This window comes from Sander vitreus, chromosome 17, assembly GCF_031162955.1.
Source record: "Sander vitreus isolate 19-12246 chromosome 17, sanVit1, whole genome shotgun sequence".
Lineage (NCBI taxonomy): Eukaryota > Metazoa > Chordata > Actinopteri > Perciformes > Percidae > Sander > Sander vitreus.
Genome location: NC_135871.1, coordinates 9006963 through 9014750, shown reverse-complemented (window position 1 = coordinate 9014750; position 7788 = coordinate 9006963). Strand labels below are relative to the sequence as shown.

General features: G+C 38.1%; 1 long non-coding RNA gene across 1 annotated transcript in view; it reads left to right on the top strand.

Annotated features, from left to right (window-relative positions):
• The first annotated feature begins 2506 nt into the window (after positions 1-2506).
• LOC144532788 (uncharacterized) overlaps positions 2507-7788 on the top strand; it is an 83777-nt gene continuing 78495 nt past the window's right edge. The window contains exons 1-2 of the long non-coding RNA XR_013503374.1: positions 2507-2568; positions 3156-3274. This is a non-coding gene — a long non-coding RNA (uncharacterized LOC144532788). The remainder of the gene's footprint in view (positions 2569-3155; positions 3275-7788) is intronic.

Here is a 7788-nt window from a genome sequence, read left to right as displayed (position 1 = left end):
ATCCAGCAAACGTTTTATGTAAGAGTCTGCGGGTGCAGGAGAGCCCAAGCGTGCCAAAGAGGGCCACCCACAGGTCACCTGCACTCCCCTTTAAATATGGATGGGCGTCATAGCAGGGATCAGTGTCACCCCGCACGTGTCTGTGAATGGAAGTGCCTCAGGCAATCATGGAGAAACTTATATGAGGAGAAATTCAGCAGATGGATGAGGTGTTTTTAGGGGGAAAAACAGACCTATTTGGGCAGCTGGTCTGAACTTGTTGGATGATCGGGGGCCAGATGTCAAGGTTAACCCCTCAAACTCCCTAGAGTATCAGACCCCACCCACTCCTCCAACGCAGGACTCTTTGTTGGATAGTTAACTAATCTGAATAGGTGATTGAGATAAATCAGGTGTCAAACGTGTTGCAGGTCCCAGCGTTGTGCATTGTATTGATGCTATTGTCTTCCTCTGATAGCTGCCACGCGTCTGGTATCAGGTGAACAAAGCCATTTGACTACGAGAGAAAAAAGGGAGTCTGTCAACATTGAACAGCAAACAAGGGAGAAGGATACAGACTAGAACTAATAGCTGCAAAAGGGGGTGTCAATAAAGTTTATCCTGTACTTTAAAAAAAAAAAAATAATTATATATATATATATATATATATATATATATATATATATATTTATCCTTACCCATTAAAAAGTATAAATGAAATAAAAACAAAAATAAGTAAAACATTTTATTTGCTTTCACACACTGTCAGAGCTTTTATCAAGAGGCTTTGTCAAAAGCTCAGATAATACAGGGTCAGTGAATCATTGTTAGAGAATTCAGTAATGATGTGCTGATCTTTAAAAAAAAGTATTTATTTTTATTTATAAAAATGTAACAGGTTAACGGATTATCCTTTAGTACCCTGACCCACCAATTCCAAGGCAAGGCAGCTTTATTTGTATAGCAAATTTCAGCAACAGGGCAATTCAAAGTGCTTTACTAAAAACGATTTAAAAAAAAAAAAAAAGCAGTTAAACATATAAAAGCAGATAAAATACGAGATTACTTTTACTCTCCTTTTACATTCCACTATTGAACCCCCTGGGACTTGTGTCTTACTCTATTTGCCACCAATTCTGGCATGGAAAAAAAAACTTTTATTTTAAAAGTCCAGAACAATCCTGTTTTTTTTTAAATATGTTATGGAATACATTTTGAATACAGTCTTTTTATTTTTCCATATCTGAATGTCATTGGACAAAATAACTTATAATAACGTGACATTTTTTTCTTTTGCTAAAGATTTGAAAGACCACACACAACAGTGGAGATAAAATAAAAAGTGGCCACAGGATACAGGTATAACGTTGGTGTTGTGACAAACATGATAGTTCAGATATCAGCTCAGACCTCAGCTCAGTTTTTTTGTGCATAAAGTAGCTAGGCCAGTTTACAGACCCCTCCTGTAGGTATTTGAGTTTGTAACGTTATTTGTTTGAGTTGTACGTTAGTAGTACAAACAATAGTGTTTATGGTGTCAGTTAACGTTATTTTATCCTATTTACCGATTTAGCTAACTTATAGCTAGCTAGTTTACGTAATTTTACTGTTAGCTACTAGCTACGTTACTGCACATAAAAAAGCAGATACTACATGCCTATAAAGCAACTAAGTTAAAAATACTGATTGGCCTAACGTTACTGATATTCTTCTGCAATATGACAAATGCAAAATGTAATATTACTTCAAAACTGTATAATATCTGGCTTTAATATCAAGGTAACGTAGCTAATGTTGCAAACAAGCTATAGCTGTCATTTCACATGGTTGTTGCTGCTCGCTAGCTAGCTAGACATTAATTAGCCTTGCTAGCTAATTCTGTTATCTAGTTGAATGGCTAAAAACAAATTAAAATGAACTAAGTGCAGTTACGTTAGTTGTATTTTAAAATTGTATTAAATAACGGTAATGTCATGTGAACTATGTGAGCTAGCTATGTTTTCTCTGTTTTATGGTAGAGGTCAGAGGATAACTAGCTAGCTACTGTATATTAAATGAGAGGGAGTAGTTACTTTTACAGTAGCTAGCTAGTTAATGGAGTCTCTTTTTTTATTTCGGTAGATGCCTTGGGTTAGCTAGTAACGTTATAGTTAACGTTAGTTACGTTGCTGCTAGCTAGAATGTATTGCTAATTTTGCAGAAAGTTGAATGGCTAAACTTATGAAAATGAACAAAGTGAGGTAACAATTGGCCAAATGGCGTTACGTAATATTGTTAATTCAAAATGTTCATAAAACTAAATTTATGTTAGAAATAAGGGAACAAACTATAACGTTAACTCTAACAGTAATGACAACACGCATTACTTTTAGGTTAGCATAATTTTAACCTTAAATATGATCAACTAAATGAGTAGAGTACCATTAAAGAATTGTAGATTTTCATCAAGTAAGTTCACTTTTACCCAAGTCAGATTACACCCTGTGCATTAGACCCTTTTTAAACTTTGATGTTTTGTGCTTTTTGCAGGCCTGGCTGTTTGGGGAACAGGTCCAATTCGTAGGACCACAGTGTTTCCTCAGCAAGCTGGTGAGCGACTGGTATCATTTTCACTGTCTGAGCAGCACGTGCCTGGGACTTATCACCTAAAAACTAGGAAACATGAGCTGTCAGCAGACTATAGGTTTACATTCAGTCATTTTTAGCCTGTAATTGGCATCACAAAGAGCTTGTAGAGGGATCACTAGTTTGAAAGCAAAGAAGTTCTAGCTGATGATCTCATTATCAACAGTGAATAATTACATATTATGATCAAGCAGAAGATTGCCTGATACTATATTATTAATGGTTCTGGATTGAACTTAATGCACTCTACATATGTTTTTCTGTGTGGAAGGAGGTCAGATTTCCCGCAATCTAAAGAAAAAAAACAACAGTCAGTGTGTGTATTGTTATTTCTGTGGGTTATTGTGCTAAGTTCCCTATTTAACTTTGGTTTGTGATCATCACAGCAGGATAACCCAGCAGCAGCAGGCAGGCTGCTCACTGCTTACGTCAAGCGCAGTTGTAGTTTACAGTGGATAGATCACATTAGAACTTCACTGCAATAGCTCAGTAAAGCCATGTTAAAACTAGAGTAATACAATCAATCAATCAGTCATCTCCTGACTTCACAGCACAGGAGAGCTCTGCAGGAATGCTGCTAAGCTGCAGATGTACCAGCCAAATTACTCCAGAGGGGAATTACCAGGCCATAAATCCAGACGTCAGGAGAATGGCTGTAGCCTATTTCACGGTAAAAAATCCATGCAACTTGTTTCCATTACCTCCATAAAGAATGTCCCACTGTGCAAAGCTCAAACTTATCGCTGAGGACAGATCTGAACATGTTTGCATCCAAACACGGCCTCAAATCACAGGGGCTTGAAACAAAACATTGTGAGAATCTGCTCTAGTCATTCACCATGTCCTGACAGGTCCTTCAAAAGAAGTGATCTGATACCTGACAAACTATGAGAGCAACTAATAATCATCTCCTGCTCATTCTTAATCTTCTGTAAATCTGAGGCATGCTCCAGCCTGCAGGTTTTAACTTTCTCCAGATATAAGCTTAGTTATGTAGCATCTAAGTGATGTAACAGGCTCATTCTGAATAAACATTTTCATTCTACAGTGTTACCTGCATTTAAAGATTCATTATCGTTACATGTTTGTTATCGGATCTAATGGTTTTAGCAAAACACAGGATCCTTTCACCTATTGTATTTGTGCAATTCTCATTTAAGTAGAAGGCAAACAACAGACACACACTCTAGTCAACACGACACAGTAACCACTGGCATCAGATCGTTGGCAGGTACTGGGCTTCATTTTTGCTAATTAAGATGTATAAATATGCTGTCTGGCACTTGACTTGTCGTTTGCAATAGGCCATTTTTTCCATCAAACTCTAAAAGTGCCAAGGTAGACAAGGTGAGGGCACGAATGCTGGTAGTGATGCTTCAGTGTGTACTCTGTGGGCACATTTCAGCTCAGCTGGCATACATCTGACTGATGCCTTCGGGTGCCAGCAGCTAAACAAGCCCAGGTTTGAGGGGAGCGTGTTGTATATTTGTGCTGAGCTCAGCAAAGTCTGCCAATGTCTTTGAGTGTCTGGCTTCATGGTCTCTCATACAGAGCTCCTTGTTGAGCTGCGTTCTCTGATCATCTTACAGATGATGGCAGTGGACAGTTTACAGTAGGAGGCACAGCCAGGAGGATGTGACATCACTGCACGCTGTACTGAAAGAAACTGAAGGGACTCAGGATTCAGTCTGCTTATTGTTTTTGGGCTAAGTAAGACATTTCAGAGAATTAACAACAGTTTTGCCTGCCACCACCTTCACTTTAGTTAGAATGTCCTTGGTTACATGTCATCTCAATATTTTAAGACAAACAACTAATGTAAAAATGTTACATTTGAAATGCGAAACCAAAATGTATATATAAAAAGAGCTTTATTTGATTGAGCAGTGCTAAGCCTCTGTGTACATTGGTGCCACCAAATTGTACTTAGAGATAGCCGAATGTAAATTTTAAACATGAATACCCAGATATCAAGTAAATCTTAGAAAAGCACACTAAAGTCTGTAATCCTGACAGATCTATGAAGGGCAGGAGATGCAGCAATTTGACAAACAAATTGACTTGAGGAGAAACTGTGCTCTTCACTGTTAATTGGATTTATTTTGAATTTGTCTTTTAGTGTGAGTCTAAATGTCCCCATCCATTGTCTGAAATATGACTGAGTGTAAGGCAAACCTTCATCATCTCAATCAGGACATGTTGGGGCGCTCCTCTCTCTGCTCACAGAGCCATTTTGTGATTTAGCTTGATAAGAAACAAGTGTATTTTTTTATACGTTAAAATAGTAACTGTAGTAAAGTGTAAGAGGTTTGTTAAAAATACTCAACTTGGTAGTTTTCTCCTTAGCTAAGGACATAAGATAAACAAACGATGGTGCTGAAACTATCCTGCAACATGAGACAATCTTTCTCTCAGTGATCAGACCTGGGATCCTTTTACATAGTAATTGTCACTTTCCATCTGAATACTTTTAGCAGATAGCTTTAATTCTCCAACATAGTGTTAGTGATTGATCCTTTTTAATTTTAAAAGTAGGTTTTGCAGAGCTTCTTTTTTTTTACCCTAGTTAACATGCTGCTTTCCCTGCCCACACTCATCTAGATGGGCCAGGGACTGAAGCCAGTGGTCAAGGCCAACTTTATTAAACATTTTCCCTGCTTACCTCATTTGGGCTAATGCTGTCAGATGCCACTGCAGATTTCATGAGTTTCTCATGGTGATTTGAATTTGGATAGCATTTGATTTTGGTTACAACTAAAGTCATTTGCTGCCCACTTATAGTTTGTGAAAAGAAAAATTGCCTCAGATTTGCTGTGCTTGTAGTGATAGAAATATTGTAGTTTCTGAAGGAACATTGGGTGTAAATCATGCCAGGGACCACTAGTTAAGACCTGAGAGGCACTTACATATGTGTGCTTGCTTCATTTATTTTGAGTATTACAGACAGTGTTTGGAGAAACCAAATATAAGGCTCTGTATACTGCTTCTACCAAGGAGGATATGATTTTTGTCCTTTTTGTTGTTAATTGCAGATGTGCACTGTGACTAATTTAGCAGTACTGTTTCTGTATAAACGAAACAGTGTAGTTTAAGTAGCTTCAGCAACACCAACACCGCATCTCTAGTTTCTAGCCTTTATTTTCTACTTACTATGCATACCAGTTTGAATGCCAGTCAGCTCCCAGGTGTGAATGTAAACATGTGCAACCTTTCCTCATCCTACAAATACCACAGTAGGTATTTCTTTGCACATAAAACATGTTCTTACAGCTTGTCTGCTTAGACAAAATGAAAAAAAATAAATGTAGTTTTGTCCTCTCCCTATATGCAGAAGATTAGTGTAATTCCAATGCGAGTTTTCATTGCTATCTTCATTTAGCAATCGCCACTGGGTGATACGATTTATGCTATGGATTCAATTCAATTCAATTTCAATTCAATTTATTTATAAACGAGTTATCTCGAGACACTTTACAGATAGAGTAGGTCTAGACCACACTCTGTAATTTACAAAGCCCCAACTATTACAGTGATTGCCTCAAGAGCAAGCATTAGCAGTAGCTACTGCGACAGTGGCAAGGAAAAACTCTGTTTTAGGAAGAAACCTTGGACAGACCCAGACTCTTGGTAGGCGGTGTCTGATGGCACCGGTTGGGGGTGTGATGAACAGTGGCAATAATAGTCATAATAAAGATAATGGAACAGTGACCACAATGGTAGTCATAGTAGGACACAGCAGGGCGTTACGGGGTGTAATGTGGCACAGCAGAGCATGGGTGGACGCGGCAGGATGCAGCCGGACAATGCAGGGAATCGCAGAGCGTAGCTTGGTGTAGTAGGTCCACAGTGACAGCTGCACCCAAGACCCAGGTCTTGTTGCCACCCTATTCCAAGGCGATATTCTGGGTGGAGAAGAAACATAAGGACTCCGGGGAGTAAACTCCCCAGAGCTAGGTTAGTAACAAGCATTTCTGGGACTATGATGGACACAAAAGGAAACAAGTGAAAGAGAGAAGAGAGAGCAGCTCATTGTGTCCTTGGAAGGAAGGAACTTCCCCAGCAGTCTAGAGTTATAATAGCATAACTAAGAGAGGCAGGCTAAGGCAGGATCAGTGGCATGATCCATGATTTGTTCCATTTAGTTTGGGATTCTCAAAATAAACAATACTATATTTCTGCCCAATCATTTAGATTTTGGCTTGAATGTGGCTTGCTGTGTGTGAATCCTTACTAATGTGACAAGCACATTACTGTCAATGAGGGTCACTGAACAAAGGCCGTAATTCCTCTGCAGTGACTAATTAAGAAAAAGAACAATTAGCCAATTGACCAATTAATAACACTCCTTTAATCTACAAAAAGTGATCTGCAGGAAAGATCTATTGGTTTTTCTTCACTGTGAAAAGAGAAGCTCCATGGGCATTCTGTACCAGACAAAATGTAAAAGGTCTTTAATCTAATTATCTGAGATAAATAATGATTCATGCTATTACAAAATTGCTCGTAGAGAGGATTACAATACCATAAAATACAAAGTAATAAGTTTAAATGAAATGAATTGAAATTTCTCTCGCCTCATTCCCTCTCTGTCTTTCTCTTTTTCTCTTTTTTTGTAATGCATGCTAAGTCATCTACATCTAGAGTCCCATCAGCCATTTCCTGGTGATAACCATTTTCTATGTGAATGTACCAGACATACCTCAATCTCTCTTCCATTAACATTCATTCTCAATTAATATGTGCCTATTCACATATGAGTTGACTTAGGCCTATAGTCCACACGGGTATTTTTAAAAACAGGGTTTTCCCCTCTTTCGTTCTCCAAAAAAATCCTGTCCACACAAGCATTGTTTAAAAAAAATCTCCATCCAAATGAAAACACAAAAACACAATTGAAGCGCTGTCAAGAGAGAGTTACAGAAAATCTTCAACCTGGAAGGAGTTTTCCAAATGATCCCTTTCAGTTGGCTAAAACGCAGTTTGCTTGTGGACGAAAGGCCGAAATGCAGAGAAAAAGCTAGGTTTAAAAAAATACTTGTGTAGGTGTTGTGGACTAGGCTTTACTGCCGAAATAATGCTATCCTTAAAAATATTAAGTAAATCTAATCAAATGACCTGGTTTCAAGATGTCTCAGTAATTTATAAACTGCTCTGCCTTTAAACCAAAAATACTTTTTTTATGCC